General features: G+C 33.9%; 1 long non-coding RNA gene across 1 annotated transcript; it reads right to left on the reverse strand.

Annotated features, from left to right (window-relative positions):
* Positions 1-10,249: 10,249 nt before the first annotated feature.
* Positions 10,250-18,068, reverse strand: LOC110344795 (uncharacterized). Its single transcript, XR_002387611.2, has 4 exons — positions 16,967-18,068; positions 16,197-16,312; positions 12,577-12,718; positions 10,250-11,841 (listed from the first exon to the last, which is right to left on the reverse strand). It is a non-coding gene; the product is annotated as an uncharacterized LOC110344795 (long non-coding RNA).
* Between the last annotated feature and the right edge of the window lie 1,475 nt (positions 18,069-19,543).

A 19,543-nucleotide genomic window follows, 5' to 3' on the forward strand; every position in this document is an offset into this window, starting at 1 on the left:
TCTCTTATCTTTTCCTTTCTTCCCTTCCCCTTTTTTATTTTTGTAAAACAGCATTATTGTTTTTCCAGCTTCTAACTTTTTAACTCTCCAGACCTCTTATTGCTCCCTCTGATTCCCCTAGACTCTTGGCTCCCATCAAATACTTTAGATTCCAGATGCATTTCTGATCATTTTAGATAGCTAAAATTGATTTGGGTTTTTGCAAGCAAGGTAAGATCTCTACATCGTATGTCAAACAATAGTACCTTAAACAGATATATTAAAATTGCATTCAAACATATTATATATAGTAAATATAATAGTCACACATATATGTTTATGCCAATAATGAAAGGCCAGAAAAACTAGAGAAAAAAAAAAGAAAAGCAAAACTCACAGTAGAAATATTTGATGTTGAGAGCTATAGGTAAAAAAATAAATTTTCTTTAAAGTATTATAAATAAAAACATTAAAACATAAATCTTTTATATCCATGAAACCAAAGCATCTGGGCTTGGAACTTCATCCTACTTTACAAAACTTATTTTCCTTGAAAGGGAACACTTCTTTTACTTCAGGAGTATTTTTTACATCACGAAATGATGAACATTTTTATCAATCCTGTATTAAAAGAAGTTAATTAACTGGATTATATGCTGCATTACAATGGAGCTTAACTAATTAACTAATTTCGAGAATTACATAGTACATTGCTTTTACTTACAAATATGGAAATATCCAATAATATATTTCAAATTCACCCCTGAGGCTCTTTTACGTTTCTCATGTAAAATGCAGTTTTCATATTCCATAACTTGTTATAAACAAGATTATGTTTAATATTATTGAAGATGTTTTTTGTTTAATGATGCTGTTATACAATAATATTCTATTATTCCATCAGTAAAAACAGATTACATTATGTGGACATAATTGCCATCAATTATGCATTGTAAAATGCAAATATATTACAAATTAAAATTATTCTACACAGCTAAATTTTACCAAGGTGTATATTCTATGGAATATATGAAAAAAATAAAACATTAAGTTTTGTTAATGACTTAATTTATGATTTCTATGCACATGCTAGAAACCAATGTGTCAATCAAAGTATAATCAGAGTTTAATCACTACTTAATGTTCCATTTTTTCCAACAAAGGTCAACAACAATAATTCTTGTTATTCAGCTTTTCTCCCCTCAAATTAATTTTAATATTCTTGACAAACTGGGAAAATACATTTTGTTTCAACGGTTGGGTAATTTTATTGGAAATTCATTGTTTCCTTTAATAAAACATTACGCTACACTATGTTGCACACTACATTGAGGCAGGAGATAAGGACATGACAAACTGGCTGGGGAAGTGGGCATGTCAGTTACAAAGCTCCAGGATATGCAGAATAGGTCCCAACGCCTTGCACCTGGGACCAATCAGAGAATGCTATCTTCAGTTCTTCTAGCAAGAACCCAAGCTGGTTTTTGATAAGACAGCCTAAATTTGACCAGCCTGAGGAGTGTGGGATACAAATGACAGCTGCCATTTTCCTTATAGCCACTGTGCTCTCTCATTCAGAGTGGGCCGCTCTCACCCTAGAGTGTATTTATTTTCCTACTTTTATTTGGCCTGAACTCACTCTGCAGACTGTGTTTCTTTTCTTTTCATACCTTTAATAAATCCAAAAGCTTGCTACATTTTCCTCTGGTCTTAACCAATTCTTTGTTCAAGACAAACAACCTAGAAACCACCTCTAGAAGGACACTCCAACACCCTAAAACCTGGTAACAACATGAATGGTAAATGAAAAATCTTGGAAAATACTGTCTTCTATAAATATGATCAGAACAACAGAAAAAAACTGTCATATTAACTTTTCTAGAATTCTGGAAAGTATCACTAGGGTTACAAATCTACAGGGATGTTTACTCAAGAAAAAGTTAAATATTGGCAAGAACAGTGAGCTTTGTGGCACTGTATCTTGCCTTATTTCCATCCCCCTCTGTATGATAGGCTTGAAGACCAATAGCCTAGAAGCCACTGGTAGGAACAGAACAGGGCAAGAGTTCCTACAATATCCTCTTTTCAATGAGCTGGGATTGTCTGAACTGTCTGAAAATTCCATGGAAAGTTCTGCTACCAAAGCTTGTCTTTATTTGACCTAACCTGAAAATTGTTAGATTACTAAGGCTTCTCCTAAGGGACTTCTGGCAAAACCAATCAGGGAAATTCATTCCTTAATAAAGCAATTGCTTGTGATGACCACAACAATTGGGTCAAGAACAAAACAAAACAAAACAACAAATAAAACCACTTGAAAGGAAAAAAATCTGGAGAAAAACACGGCTACGGGGGCATTTTAAAAACTCTTAACATCTTTCTTTACTAGAAAGCCATGTACATTGATGAGACTATACATGTGTGAGTAGGATAGTGTACTTGCCTAGAAAATAACTGGTAAAGCCCTAAACTTTCATTTTCATGTGTCCTTATCGCTGCACAGTAAAAATTAGAGATTAATGGAGAATTTTAAACTGTCTGCCTAATCCTAAAAAGATTGACAAACCTTTAGTTATACTGAGCAGAGAGAGAAAAAATTCAATATATTAAAATCAAAGAGGATAGAAGGGCTATTACTGTCAGCTTAAACAGAACTGGAAATGTTAATAGCTAACAAATAGCCTAAGTAAAACAAAGGAAAAGGAACAATACCTGAAAGGATCTACAAAAATTGATTGGATAGTAATGAAGAAATGTCTACCTGACTTCACTACTGATTTTAATAAAATTATTAAAGAAATAGGAATGGATTAAGAGATAAAGGGATGGAGAGCGAGTAAAGGAAAGGGTATATAAAAAAATTAAATATGTAATGTACAGTACCAACTACAAACAATGAATGTAATGCATTACATACCATAAATATTGAAAAATAATTAACCCCATTTTTAAACAGACACCTCAAAATAAAAAACCCAAATCTCAATTAATTCTACAAGGAAAATATTACCTTGATACTAGAACAAGTGAAAAGACATAAGGGGAAAGAAGGAGAGGCAGGGAGGGAGGGAGGAAGGGGAAAGAAAGGAAGAAAAAGAAAGAGAGAGAGAGAAAGAAAGGAAGAAAGGAAGAAAGGAAGGAAGGAAGAAGGAAGGAAGGAAGGAGAGGGAAGGGAAGGGAAAGGAAGGGAGGAAGGAAGGAAGAGAGAGAGAGAGAGAAAGAAAGAAAGAAAGACAGACAGAGGGAGGGAAAGAAAAGAAAAGAAAAAAAGAAAGAGAGAAAAGGAAAAGAAAGGGAGAGAGAGAGGCAGGCCACTATTCTTTATTACTAAAGACACAAATATTTGTAACTAAATACTAGCAAACAAATCCAGCAACATATAAACAAATTATACATTATTTCCAAGTGGGATTTATGTTGGAAATGAAGTTTGTTGTACATCTCAAGGTAATACACTACATTATCAGGATAAGGACAAAAACTACATAATAATCTCAAGAAACACAGAAAATGCATTTAACAACCTCCAACACCCTTTCATGTTACAAACATTCAAATAATTAAAATATAAAGAAATTTTCACAACCTGATAAAAGCACATGTGATAAAAAGCCTACAGTTAACGTAATTAGTGCTGACAGACTAAATGCTTATGCCTAAAGATTAGGACTACTCAATATCTTACTGGAGGTTTGTTTAGTCCGTACAACTAAAAAACACTGAAGAAAAAAGCTATCAACTTATCAATATGAGAAATCAAGTAGCAAAACTGTATCCATTTCCAGATTACACTGTCTTGGATATAGAAAATTCTACCACATATAATTTTTAAAAATATATCACAGCCAATGACTAAGCAAGTTGAAAGATAAGATAGATACATCAATATACAAAAATAATTTTATTTCTAAACTCTAATAATGACCAAATTTAAAATGAAATTAAACATCCTATTTACAATATTAAAAATAAAATAAAAACAAATTTTCCAGAGAGTATACGAATATTATCTAAAAGAAATTTAAAAGAACTAAATATGTAGAAAGAGCCTGTGTTCATGCACTAGAAAATTTAATACTGTTAAGATAGATGCTATTGCTCAATTTGGCCAAAGATTCAATGCAATTCATATCAAAATTCCAGCTGCCATTTTTTGTGCAGAAATGGATAAACTTATCCTGGTAACTCACATGGAAATGCTTACAAATAGTTGAAATAATCTCGAAAGAAAACTGAAAGACTATTTCAGAATTAACCACAAAGCTACTGTAATCAAACTATGTAGTGATGATAATCTATTGACAGACCTATGAATCAGTGCAACAGAATTAGGAGTCCAAAAATAAGCCTTTATGTGCTCAGTCAATTAATATTCAACAAAGAGAATAAAGATGCCTTAATATGGAAGTTAGTTTTGTCAACAAACCACGCTGAGATAATGGAACATTTGTGCACAAAACAGTGCTGATGCACTACTCTAACTTACTATCATAAAATTAAAGCATGATCAATTCAGTATATAAATCCAAGAACTGACACTCTAAAATTCTTCAATGATAAAACTATTAAAGCTTTGTTATCTTGCTTTGGGAAATGGCTTACTGGATATACCACCAAAAGCATAAACAACACAAGAAAAAGTACATAAATAAATAGAAAAGCAATATATAAATTGCACATAATAAATAAAAATAGATATGCTTCAAAATACATAAAGAAAGAGAAACTAAAATTCATTAATGAAGTTTAGAATACATTACACGACATATTTTGAGCTGAAGAAATTGGAGAAAACAGCAGCAGTAAGAAAGTCTCTCTAGCCTTACCCTTAACCTTCCCTGATAAATCTGGAAAGGATTTTCTGATCTTCTCTCGAAAAAATGTCTGATAACCCTCAGTGGAGGGGTGGTCTCCTGCATACCTGGAGGAAAAAACATCCTTATCTCTGAAGACCAGAGATTCTGAAAAAGAATCTAAATAAAGGGGCACTGCTAAGCCTCCCTCCACTTATCACTGCTGCATCATTTCTTCTTGACAATCAATCTGATGGTCAAACCTACTAGTAAAAACAAAGAAAACCATGTCTAGGTCTTTATCATGTCATTTCTTATGAAGGTTCTTGCGTTATACATTTGTATTAAATGAAACTGCTTCGCTCTTGATAATCTCTCATTTATTTTTAAAAGATCAGCCATGAGCCTAAATTAAGTAGAGAAAAAAGATAGTTTTCCTTCCCTACATCACAGAACAGGATCAAATGTTTGTAAATCATTATCCAATAAGGGACTTATATGGAAAACATATAAATAATTCTTACAAGTTAACAATGAAAAGACAACTACAAAATTAAAAATAGGCAAGGAAGTGAAACAAATATTTCTCTTAAAAAAGATATGTAAATGATCAATCAGTTCATGAAAAAAATATTCAACATCATTATCCATTAGGGACATTTTGACACAAGTTCTAGATAGATTACAATTAAATCTGAAAGTCATACTTTAATTTACAAATATTAAGTAATGCTAACAACACACCATAGAATTGAAGTTCTTAAGTTTAATTATGCATATATTATTGAAAAATAAATTTCCTCAAATTGTTGTAGCAGACATCATAATATAGGAAATAGAGAACAAGAGAAAAACCAGATAAGAAAAATACCTTATTTTAATAAATCATTATTTAGTATATATTAGAATGAAGAGCATTCTAATATTGTTAATGAAAACTAATCAGACTCCAACATTCTAGGACTCCTCACATACATTAAATCAATTAAAATCACAGTATAAGGATCATGAATTAATTCATGATGAAGCATGTATTAAACACCAATTAAGTCTAAGATTCTGCTTGATTGTTGTTTTAGCAGTAAACCAAACATTTAGTGAACACTTTTATTTAAATGTTCATAACCTAAAAAATATATTTATTATGTATTAATATGTTTTCTTACAGTGGGTAAAGTTTTTTTTAAAAAGTTACTTGAGCAAGATTATAGGTGTTTTCTAAGTAAAAAAAATACTTTTCACTCTTCTAATGAAATCACGACAGCCCACTATGCCCCTCCTGTATGGCTGTCCCACCCTCACACTGTAGAGTGTACTTCTTTTCCTACTTTTACTTGGCCCAAACTTGCTCTGCAGAGCCTGTTTCTTTTCCTTCCTTTAATAAAACTTTGCTATCATTTTTTTAAAAAGAAAGAAAATATGACCACAGAAACTGAAGTTACTAAACTACAGTGAATTCACCATGCTAGCATCTGTTTTAAATGAAATCAAATCTTAAAAACTAAGTATAAAATCATGGTATCTCAAGTGTTGCTAATTGTAAGTAACACAGAGAAAAATAGCATATTCTCTCTCTCTCTCTCTCTCTTTCTCTGGAATACATACATATCTATATATATTCCAATTTTTCAATTTTCCAATTTTTCAATTTTTTGAATTTTTACAATGAGCATGCTTGATAAATTTGAAAGTATATGGCTTTCTCCTGGCTGTAATTAGAAATCATGAAGAATTGGTAGGGTAAAGTCCTAATTACAGCTGTACTCAACTGTTTTTCCTGGTGAGCTGTATAAAATGGATTAGCAGGTGGGGGAGGAGGGACTGAAAAAGCAATCCAGGTAAAGTTTCTTAATCTAAAGGATTAAAATGACACTAGAACCAAGTGCTATTAAAATATTATGAACCATCAGAAAGATAATGATAACAAAGTAAAAAGACGACAATGAAAAATAACCAGAAATCTTGTTTTTAAAAGTGCGTATGTGTATGCAATGTGTTAGAGGGAGGACAGAGACAGCCAAGAAGTTTTCAATATTTTGACTGTGTCATAGATTACAAAAAAGTTGAGGGGGGGAGAAGAGTTGACCCTAAAGGCAATAAGGGTCCACATACTATTTGTTAGCCTGATTTCTCCATAGTAACTTTAGAAGATAAGACATAAGGAATTTACATGTAAATAGGTATATAATTTCTGTGATAGCTCTTGATTTTATAGTATAGGCAAATTTTTATCTCTTACTCCTTGTGTAGCAATGGAAAATGCAAGAAACACAGTATACGTTAATTTACACACATGCTCATATGGCTGGCTATGTATAGAAGGAGCAGTTTGTAACAAAATTGACACCTCTAAAGTCATGAAGAATTTTCTCTTTCTAACCAAATTTATATGCATAGAGTTGATATTTCAGATATTATTTTTGTGGTAAGTCTTTTGGGACTTCAGCTACTTTGGATAAAAAGAGTATGATGTTGATAGAATTCAAAATGCTGTTTGAAGAGGCAAGCAAAAGTGAATCTCTCTTATTACTTTCAGAAAAATTGTGGAAAAGAGCAATCTTGTGTCAATTATATTAAATATACTTATTTTTATATTTTCAGCACAGGGCTTTGAAATTTTAACAAGATTGATATGTAAATGATAAGTCATCATGATAGGATTTTAATAGCAGCAACACATCAGAAAAAGATAATTACCATCTCAAACTTTCAGCTATCCTTGGAAAATTTAAAATACGCAATTGAGCTTAGGCATTTTGCAGTTGTATAATATAGAACATATTTAAATATAAATGTTTTCTAAACACAAATCATTGACAGTTAAGTATGCAGTGGATCACGAGTAAATATTCTGGCCTCCAAAACTCTGCTATATATGTGTGTGTATCAACATCTATCTTCAGTCGTAAAAATCAAAGAAGGATTTAAAGTCACTTACCAAACAGCAACAATGAATTAAGCTAAACATAACTAGATCAAACAAGGCATATGGATTAAAATAATGTATATATATATATAATTTTAACAGCAAATTTACTACCTCATTGCCAATGTATCTGTAATAGTCTTGCTCCTGTGGCGGTTTCTGTAGTAATAACATATCCCTGAGTAAGTCATATTCATCCTACTACTAAGGAATAAACAATAGCTGTCAGCAAAAATAAGCGACATATTATAAAAACATTGAAATATAAATGTAAAATATTTCCTAAAGATCTACATATACAGTTATGTCCTTTGCCTTGGTAAAAGACTACCTTTATTCAACAGATGTTAATTAAATTCCTCCTTTAATTAGACACTCATCTATAACTCGAGAGGGGAGGCAAGGTAAATCCTGTGCACAACTTTGGATACACAAGATGAAGTCCCAGACTAAGAAGAAAAATAGACAACTACTTTCTTCTAAGGAGAAGAGTATTATGAAGAGAAAGATTGTGTTTGTGCATTCAGGGTCACATGCAATATTGAAGACAGTGGGAACATTCAAGCTTTCATCTAATCACAAGAAGTAGACAGCCATGTAAAGATAGAACTGGGGAAACAACGCTCATGAAGGAATACCTTATGTAAATGCTTCCAGACTTGAATGAGCTCATGGCTGATGAAAAAGACAGTGTTCATGGAACACAGTGAGAAAGGAACAGTGGGAAAAGATAAGACAGGTTAGTTCATTTCTTCTCTGTATAGATTAAAATTATGAACCTTTTTTGAAAACCTAAAGATCCATGGTAAAAGAGTATGCTTATCACAACCACATAATCAATAAACGTAGGGAAATTTTTTAAATATAAATGTTGTGAATGACCCAGAAAACCTTCTAAATCTTCTAATAGCTAGTCAATCACTGAAATGCATACACAGCTATATGAAACTAAGGTAATTAAGATACATATATTGAAGCATTATCCAAATCCATAGTAAAACAATCCAAGTTTTAGTATTGGCAGACATATTTTCTGAGATATTCCTTTACTCTATGTAGTCAGCAATTGGTTATGTTAACTCTATCACTTTTTTTTCAAAGAGGCTGTTTAAATGGTGCCTCTCTTTATGGAGAATCCTTCATGCTTATTATGTACACTTTTGAATTCAATTGCTGATTCTGGATTTTCTACTAAGAATGGCTGATGAAAAAGGGGGTAGTTCAATTTTCTATCACCAAATAATAGAGCATTCCTATCCCATGATAGAAAAACACAAATTGGAATTTTATTTTAAGTTTCAAAAAAGTAAAAAAGGTTTTGGAGTCAGTGGATGGAGCTCTAACAGTCTTATGAGTTGTATAGATAACTGCATGACTAGGTACTGTCATGATTATGTGAGATAATCATCTGTACCAATCAATGAAGCAGAGCAAATTTCAATAGTTAAAGCATTCTGAAACAGCTTCCAAGAAAATCAATCTTCTTTTTCTCACACATTCTGCCTCCTGTCTCCCTGCCCACCCTTCCCAACTAACTTGTAAGATTATATTTGGGTCAATGTTATTCACAGTTTTAAAATCACTAAGAGAAATTGCCCTCACAAACATGAAAGTTAAATTGGTGCAATCAAGCCATTTTTTAATCACATCCATTCAGTGCTGCCTTCTGTTACATTCTTACCTTAAGTGTATTTGTGATACAGTGAGATTTCTGTCATGTAAAAAAATACATTTGATATTATGATTCATGTTATAATTTATGCTAGCCATCCAGGAACAGTGTTCCAAAAGTGAGAGAGTTTAGAAAAATACTTTTACATACATACATTGATATCAGTTTTAAAGTGATACTTTCTAACCTAGTAAAACTGGGGTATATAACAAAAAGATAAATAATTTATGTTATGATTTATACCTACATGTCCTCCAAGAGCCCCATGAATACATAAGTGAGACTTGTGGAAGGTAAGTGGATTGTGGGAGCTTACTGTTGGCTTGCATTAGGAAGCTGGATCTGGTCAGAAAAGGTCCTCTGGATCCCCTTTATCCCCTCTGCTCTCATGCCATGAGAAGCTTTTCCTCCACCCTTCCCCTGTGCATACTATCCTGGCTTGGAGCCGGTCAACTATGGGCTGAATGTGAGCCAAAAAATACTTATTCTTCCTTTAGTTGTTGCTGTCAAGTATTTTGTCCCAACAACCAGGGAAGTAACTAGGACAGATTTTGATACTGGAGAAGTGGAGCCCATACGGTGATGCAACCTATGTGATTTAGAAGCCATTGGATAGATTTCCAGGAGTTTGGAAAGGTTTAAATATGCTGGCTCGAGGACCAGCCCTAAAATGCTGCCAACAGAGTTTAATCAGAGATTCTGGTAAGAGTTCAGAAGTTCAGAATGCTTATAAGATGTCAGGAGGTAAAAAGTAAGTCTAAGGAGGTTTCAGTTGAGAACACTGAAAAATTTTTTGAAAAAATTTTATTTAATGACAAAATCCAAATACACAATACATTATTTGATTCAGATACATTCTTAAATTCAAATTCGACGGAAACTGTAACATTGGTAAAAGGTTATCCTCAATGCTCCCAACATATGCTTTTATACATCCTTCTCTTTCTGTGATGGGTACTTGGTGAATCTTAATGTGCTCCTGATGCCCTCCCTGCACATCTGCCACCTCCTTGCCTCACTATCAAAATCTGCACTAAATCTTGTACTTAAGTCAGTATTTGCAATGGAAATATTATAAAACAACTAGGGATAGATTATAATGCCTCGCTTCTTAGACATATCTGCATTTTTAATAACAAGGATCATTCTGCAGACATTAAAGATCCTGGGTTTTTTAAAGTTGAATGATGCAAATAAAACACTTCTGTATAGCTAAATAAAACACCATTTAAAAAAGTGCAGACTGGGAAAAATGAAAGAGTCACTGGTATTTTTAAGACATCAAATCAAACAATTAACATATGGTTACATCCTCTACTAATAAATACTTACTAGTTTCCAAGATAGCATCCTTTTTCTAATGAAAAAACATAGCTTCTACTCCAAACTCTGTGAAGTTCTACCTTAATATGAAGGTTATAATAACAACAAACAGCAACAGATATTTATCAATCATTACCAAGATTTTATTGTTTATTATGTGCTAAATATGTTTCAGATGATTTTTACACAGTATTTCATTTATTCCTCATAAATGGCTCAAGGCACAATGCATTTACATTGAGGCCCAGAGAAATCAGGCAACTAGTCTGGTATCAAATTAATATACAACACATAGAATATAAACTTAAACTGTTTTGACTCCAAATTACTCGGAAAATTGTTCTTAAATCTCATCATTACCCTGATTTATCTGATCATTTTGGATTATACAGCTTCTCTGAATTCTCATACTGTGTTCTTTGTCATTTAGTCAATAATCTAAATTTTAACATCTTTCAAATCTGTATCTTGCCTCTTTTGGTAGACGTTTTTGTTTCTGAAGCACAGTATGCATGTATAACCAGAAATGTGAAAAGGTGATACGGACTTTTAAACAGGTCATCTACATTCTCTGGGGAATAATTTCTGGCTTTTTTAGTGTAGTAAACATACTTATAAGGATTTACATTTAATATTATTTAATACTATGCTTTGTATGGCAATTATAGCTCAAGATTTACATGTAATTCAATCAAAATTACTAGAATGTACATAATCAAGATTTCTAGACCACAATTTTCCCATTCTGAAGTGCATAATTTCATTCACCTACTGGTTTTCTGTATTGTCTGAAGTTCAGAAATTAATCTGATGTGATTTTTTTTTAAAGTCTATCTTTAGGGGCCGGGGATTTAGCTCAGTGTTTCCGGCACCTGCCTCGAAAGCGCAAGGTCCCGAGTTCAATCCCTGGTCCCAAGTTCGATCCCCAGTACCAAAAAAAAAAAAAAAAAAAAAAAAGTCTGTCTTTAATCCTGCAATCCCAGCTCTCAGTAGGCTAAAACAGGAGAACAGGAGGACTGCAAGTTTGACTCTATTCCGGGCAAACTAATGACTTAAGGAGATCCTGTTCCAACACTTTTTTAAAAACATGGGGGATGGAGGTGGTGGGATGTAGCTCCGTGTAAAGGGCTTGGGTTCAATTTCCAGTGCTAAAAAACAAACAAAAACAAACAAAAAACAAAAAGAATTATTTCATATTGTATTTATTCCATTTGTTTCTTCTGGAATTTCAACAAGTTGTAAATTCTTATAAATTGGAACTTTGTTATTTTTATTAACTTCTTCCTTCCTTGCTCATCTTTTCTTCCCTATAATGAGACAGGTTTTCAGTCTCATTCTGCACATACTTTCCAATAAGACTTTCTTGTAGTATGCTTTGCCCTCTCCTGACACCCTTAATTTTGCAACACTGGGTAGACAATTCATTTTCTTCACATTCATTTTCTGAAATATTATCTCCTAAGTCATTTATTTTTGTTCACCAGCTCTTGTTTTTGGAATAAAGATTTATTTTGAAAAACTTGTTTCTTAAAGGCTACAATCTACATTTTTGTTTAAACAAATAATAGGCTTAAATTTGCCTTTATTTACTTCTTAAAAGGGATTATTAGTCTTGAACAAAACACCTGGTTTTTCTGCTAAACCAGTAGAGGCAGCTGTGCATAGAGAGACCCTTCTAGCAAGGAATGAGCTCCACATAGAGCTGTTTGATTGCACTTCAGTAACCAGTCTTAAGACCCAGGAGCCAGTACGGCTTAGCAGGGTGCTGACCCATACATAAATGTCTTGTCTGTGGATTTAACAAAACTCTGGATTATTCTTTTCAGTTTCCTATTTGATCTGGCATCAACTCCAGATAAGTGGTTTGACTGAGTGAGACTCACATTCTGCTGACACTGCTCAGTGGATCAGAGATGAGCTTCACCACATCAAGGACAAGTTTCCAGCCAGTGTGCTGTGTCCAGTGATCACAAGGGCTCTCAGGGCACTTGCCCAACATACTGATCTAATGAGTTTATGGTACTTCTAAGGGAGAGAAACACACTATGTCAGTTGTTTTCTCTTTTCCAAGTTCTCTACCACTCAAGTAGTGAATACTCAGTCTTGTCAAACTCTACTGAAAACCCCTGTTTACCTCACTCCCTTGTGGCAACATCTTGCTTCAGTCTGCCCCTTCAGTATTATGCATGGGAAACATTTGTATTTAGTGCATGCCATGCATTTTCACACAGTTTTATAGCTAACGTAGATTTTCTTCTCTATGTCCTTTTGAGTCTTTCAGTCAGGATTTGGTAAGGTGACATTACATTTTTATTTGATTTATAAAATCTCATGGTTATGGAACAGTCAAGGTATGGTAAAAGACCTGGTAAGGCAGTTGGCATAAACTTCATAAAGAAAATCTAATACAGACGAAAGGGACAATCTGAGAGAAACAGAGAATATGAAAAGAGATGTTCAAGGAAGCAATGTTTGGATATTCCAGCAGGTAGGAAAGCAAACAAGCAGATAGTAGAAAACCATCAGGAATAACTGTAAGCAGAGAACAGGATCTCTCACTGAGACTAACAGAGGCAGAATTTAAGACTGAAGTGGAGAGGACTACAGACTGCTGAAATCAAAGCAAAATTGGCTTGAAATTAGGATCTAGTTACCACTAAGTTACAAGATATAGGTCATAGCAAATCAATTTTCCAGAATAGAACTAAAAATGACTTACTATAGAATACTGACCTAAAGTACCTTGGTTCTTTGTAAGTAGGGTCACAATGACACAGATCATTTAGGAAGAAGGATAACTTATCTTGGGGAAGGAGCAATACTGAAGCAGATACTGCTATTTTGTTATGATATTATCTTCTGTGATACGAGTCTATGTGATAAGAATCACAAAAAAGTCACTGAACGATAGGGTGTTAAAAAGAAATTGAACTTTTCTTGGTTTACCAATAATTCACTTTTAATTTTCCAAATACTATGATAATTCTCATATGACGTGTATACTTTTAAAATGCAGTTTTTATTGCCCAAATCTCTGTTGTTTGCTTTTAGCATCTGTACAACACAAACTGACATTATTCTTAAGTTATATTAAGAAATTTTCCCTCAAAATGTGAAATTGACATACTTATTCAACATTAGTTATACATAAAGGTTTCTATAAGTCGTATCAATATACAAATTTTAATATTTCACAAATGATCATGATTGCTTCCTATTTTTATTTAATATTATTTCTTTTGTACCACTTTAATGCTCAATTCTATATTAATTTTTAAACATCAGCTTAAAATAATTAGGGATATGATTTCTAGCCTCATAAACACAATAATATATTTGGAGACAAAGACCACATATAAAAAACTAATATAGATTTCTCTAAGAAAACTGGAAATACAAGTAGAATATCCTTTATCTGAAATGCTTAGGACTAGAAATATTTCAGTTTTTCATATTTTGGAACATTTGCATAGAATTTGCCAATTTTTTATTTTTCATCATGAACTCCCAAATTTGAAGAGCTTGAAAATCTGAACTTTTCTAAGCATCAATATGATGCTGAAAATACTCAAATATTCTGATGCTCAACTTATATAAATATATAAAATTGCTTATACATAGATGGCTATATATTTTGAACAATGAAATATCAATGACGTTAGCTTTGGACGTTTAAAAACCTTTGTGAAAATACAAAAATATATGATAAAGGAAAATTTCCTTAGTTGGAAAAATAGATGTTCAGTTGGACAAATATATGTTCAGTGCAATATAATAAAAGTTTAATTCTTGCAAATGTCAAAGAAAGGATAGAAATAACTGTTACATCTGTTTCACATTAACCATTTTTATTCCTTAAATAGAAGCATCATATTCCAATCAAATACACTTACTCTTTCATATTATAGTTTTCAGGAAAACACCTATTTTGAGTTATTTATTTATAACTAGATCCATAGATTGAGTTAAATTAAGTATTTTATGGGTCATATATCATAGCAATCTAGACTAGTCCTTGCTATGGGCATTGTCAATCTGTACTAAATAAGGTGAAATCTTTTTGAACTAATTCTCTCCTAAATTTATTTAACATTTTACTATTCATCTTAAAGAGAAAAAAATAACTAGAAGACATCAGGCACTTTGTTTTACTGTGTTGCATGTGCATTTCAACATAAGAAAATGATAGTTTTCATCTAGCCATTCTCCTAAGAAAAAGACATTAAATAATTTCTTCACTATTTAATAAAGTAGAACTCAAAGCTGGGCATTTAGTTTTGAAGTGATATGAATCTCAGACATCATCTTAAGTCTATCTAATGCGGATATCATCTCTGCATTTCATTAATATAAAGAGGAGAGTCTGAGAAAACAGCAGGCATATGGGTAGTTTTGATAGTTCTTATCCCAAGACTGGCAGGAGGCTATTTAGGCTCACTTTACATATAACTAAGTCTTTACACTTGAAAGGAGCCACCATATAGAATAAAAAGAATTTGGTGATTCTAGAATGAGACATAACTCTACTTGTAAGTGTAGGCCTTTTCTCAGAGCAAGTTGTTTCCTAAATTTTATGTAATTTTCATTGGTAAAAACAGGGCTTTGGAATTTGGGAACACAGTTCTTAGGCTTGCATCCCTGAGGTTATAGCATAGGCCGGGCAGGAGTGGAACTGAATAAAAAGGGAAATCTCATAAGGCAGTATATAAGTTAGTTTGGCTACTGAACATAAGTGCAAGTTGAAGAACTCAACTGCAATTATTTACCAAATGATCAGGCTTTTAGAATTGCTAAAATCTTAATTTCAAAACTAGTTATACAGTACATTGATTCTAATATATATCGCACAGTTGGGTCTTTGAGACCCCTCTCCATGTACTTGAACCTCCACAATGCCCCCAGGGCCAGACCCCTGATCTTTGTTCTAAGGCTACCAGAAGCAGAGAAAAGAAAAAACAAAGAGGCTTGGAAAATTCTAAAGTCTCAAACCAGGATGCCTGTGTGCCAGACCTTCTGGCATGACCTACAATGACCGTTCTTCACTTGAACATTATTAAAGCTTCATATATATGGACTGTTTTTTGGTTTTGTTTTGTTGTTTTGGTTTTTTTTGTACAGGGAATAGAACTCAGGACCTTGTACTTGCCAGGCAGGCACAGCACTGCTGAGCTACATCCCTGGCCCTGGACTGAATCTGATACAGCCAAATATAACTGAGTGGATTATGGGAAAGAACATGCACAGTATACAGAGCTGACATGTCAATCATGCTGTTAGTCATGCAATGAAAGACCCAATCAGAAGTTACTAAGCTCAGCACAATGTTTTAAATTCTTAAATACAAAACATTTGGTGCTTGCCTCATTTTCTTTTCTACTAATGTGAGCCCACTTACTCTGATTGTATGCTCCCACCATTTTCCTTTTCCCTGGTGCGATCCTGCTGACCCTGAGCATATCTTTGCCCTTTAAACTTCATTAAACTTAGCTACTTTTTTTCTTACCATTGTATGCTTTGTCCAGTTCTTCGCTGCACATAAAAACGTAGAAACCTGTGCTGGCACCGCATTACACGACGAGGTAACAATTCTAAAGGGACGTGTAATATGTACAGCAAAACCTTGGTTTGAGAAAATAATTCATTCTGGTTACACATTTGTAATCCTAAGCATGTGTACATCAAAGCGAATTTCCGCATAAGAAATAATGGAGGGCCAGGGATATAGCTCAGTGGCGCTGAGCCTGCATGGCAAGCGCAATATTCCTGAGTTTGATCCTTGGTACCACAAACAAAACAAAACAAGACAAACAAACAAAAAGAAGTAATAGAAACTCAAGATGATTCGTTCCACAAACCAAAAATACTCATATAAAACTTATTATAATGCTGTAACAGCAAATAATAAAGAAAATACAGAATCTAAAGAAAACCTGCATTTACGTTTGAAAACCTCCATGGCTGGTGTGAGGGAGACAAGTGAAGTGGATTACTGTGCAGTACAACTTTTACTATTAATGGAATCACTGCTATATTGGCTCAATGGAGTCTGTTTCTTTTTGTGCAGCCTTAACAAGGAACTTAGCCAGTGAAGCTTTTGCCTCCTTTTGAGAATTTCGCAAAATGGCGACATTGCGTCATCATTAAATAGATTCATCACTCACACTGCTACGGCCTTACTTCGGTGGTGGTGGTGCTTACTCTACAAAATACTGCGCTGTTTCTCACATTCCTACACATCTCCCTAATCTCAACTGAAGTAAGGGATTCCTCCACCTTTTTCTCCTCCTCCTCTGCCGGGAAATCTACTGAAGCTCTTCCTTTGGGGAGACGATTACCCACAATCCCATGGCACGCACGCATGCGTGAGAGAAGAATGATTGGCTCAGTTATGATCCTGCGCGATTCAGCATCACGTACTACCCAGATATTGCAAGACCTCACTCATTTATCAAATTAAAATTTATTAGAAATGTTGGCTCCTCTTGTGGAACACTTGCAGGACAATTCACACACAATCTAAGGTTGTACTTTTAGGGATTTTTTTAGAAGTTAAACATTTTACTGCCACTAATTGTACGTGCTTTTAGAAAAGTAACCTTTATTTTATCATGAGAACAAAGAGGGTTTTTTTTGTTTTGTTTTGTTTTGTTTTGGTACCTGGGATCAAACTAGGGACCTTCCGCTTGCGAGGCAGGCAGCAGAACCACTGAGCTAAATCCCTGGCCCTAAAGACAATTTTTTTTAATGTTGTAGTCAGGGTTTGCAAGGGAAATAGATTTAAAACAGGACACAAAATTTATAGGATTATTTTATGATAGCCACCCAAAAAGTCAAATGCAGAGGAATGCAAGAGATCTAGCTGCGCACTAGAGACCCAAAGAATCCAGCCAAAGTCCTGGATCCCAAAGCAGTGTCCTGCACAAACCCAGCTGAACTGCTAGAATCCAAGGCAGTGTCTTCCCAGAGTCCAGCCAGTGGCCCAGAGCCCACGGCAATGTCTCATGTTTGTCCCTATCACGGATCCACACCCGGAAGGCCCAAAGGCCAGTATTAGAAGCCAGAGCTAGAACGCTAGAGCTCCCTTGAGGAGAACAGCAGCCATTTCCAGCGACAGCTAGGACCCGAGCACCTCTCCGAGGACTAGAATAGCGAAGTTCGCATCAGGAAAACCAACCGCTGCAAGCTTCTCCTAGAAAATCAACAGGAGCGGATCCTCCACTCCTGTCCTCTTTTATGCTGCTGCTAACACTCCTCAGGTGGGTCTTCCGTGCCAAACCAAGCTGATTCAGTTCAGCTGAACGTTCTAAGTTGACTATTAGTTAATCCACCACAAAGTTAAATTAAGGATTTATTTATTTTGTTTCTCTTTAAGAAAGCTATTTTCCTTCTCTGAAATTATTTTTTAAGCACATAAATATTTTAGAAAAGGATCATTCTTTAAGTTTAGACACTTTCAAGAGTCTGTTAAATTATAAACTGTTTAGGATGTAGAAATACTTAAATACACCTATAACAAAGCTAGCCTGTGAAACTAAAGGCAAAGGTATATATGCCATAGTATTCTCTGAATATCATTTTGAGACCACTGATTTTAAAAATAATTGTAAAAATATTTAATTTACAGCTTCTACTTTTAAATATTTATCGGTTGCAAGTTGTTATATAATTTCACTTTGTGATTTTTTTTTTTTTTACCAGATTTTGCTATTCTTTACTGTGTCTACCTTTGATCCTTATTTTTTTCAATAAGATATAGAGGGAGCACCTAAAAACTGAGGGTTCTTAATAAATATTTTGTTATCTAGTGGTTTCTTTTGTATCATGGTACTAAGGGTCTTGAAAACTTTAATATGCTAATGTCGTATGATAGAAGATATAAAAATGAGTAGAAAGGAGATAGGGAAAATCATGATCTTAAAAATAAAAACTGAAGCTTCAGGATACAAACCCATTTTCTCTTTCTTTCTCTCTCTCTCTCTCTCTCTCTCTTTCTCTCTCTCTCTCTCTCTCTCTCTCTCTCTCTCTCTCTCTCTCTCCTCAAGCAAAAATAAGCTGAGGCAATTTCCTTTCATCTGCAAATTGGCCTTTTTCACCTTTAAATACACCACCTCTTTTCACTTCTAAAATAGGCTTTTCCTTGTTAATGAGCCATTATCTTTGTGTGGATGGCCCATGCTTTTACTGTAAAGCAAGAACCAACTTCTTATAGATTCACTAATTCTATTCCTAGCCCCAAACTGTAAGGCACCTGTCCCTCTTGAGAGCCCTCACTCCATTTCTTTGAGGGTGATTGTGTACTTTTAAATGTCACCTAATAAATGCTTCCTGTGCCTCTTACTATTACTGAAAATTGTTTTTCTAAGACAGGAGTCAATGAACCTACAAACGTATTCCACTAGTAGGATGGGTTAAGTTCCTAACTCAGTCTTGGGGACCTCCTTGGACCCTGTCCAGTGACACTACAAAAACTTTACATTGATTGCTGTGGTTCAAATATATCTTTCCTTTCAAAATTCACATGTTGGAATTTAACACCCAATGTGACAGTTTTAAGAGGTGAAGCTTTTTTTGAACAACTAAGTCATGGGGCATTGACCTCATGAATAGACTAGTGCTCTCAGAAGGAGATCCTACTGCCTTTTTGCCCTTTTGCCCTGTTATAACACAGGAATATAATACATTGAGTCATGAAAGATCTTTTGGGAAAACAGGTTGAAACTCAAGAGTACAAAAGAACTTATACATATTATTAGACTCATAGAAAGAATGCAATAAATGAGACAAATATGAATGATACATAATGAAGTCTACTATTTAAACAAAACTTTTGTAAATAAGGAGGGGAAGAGG

The sequence above is a fragment of the Heterocephalus glaber genome, unplaced genomic scaffold, assembly GCF_053883595.1.
Source record: "Heterocephalus glaber isolate CG9 unplaced genomic scaffold, H.glaber_assembly_v1.0 deba00001606, whole genome shotgun sequence".
NCBI lineage: Eukaryota > Metazoa > Chordata > Mammalia > Rodentia > Bathyergidae > Heterocephalus > Heterocephalus glaber.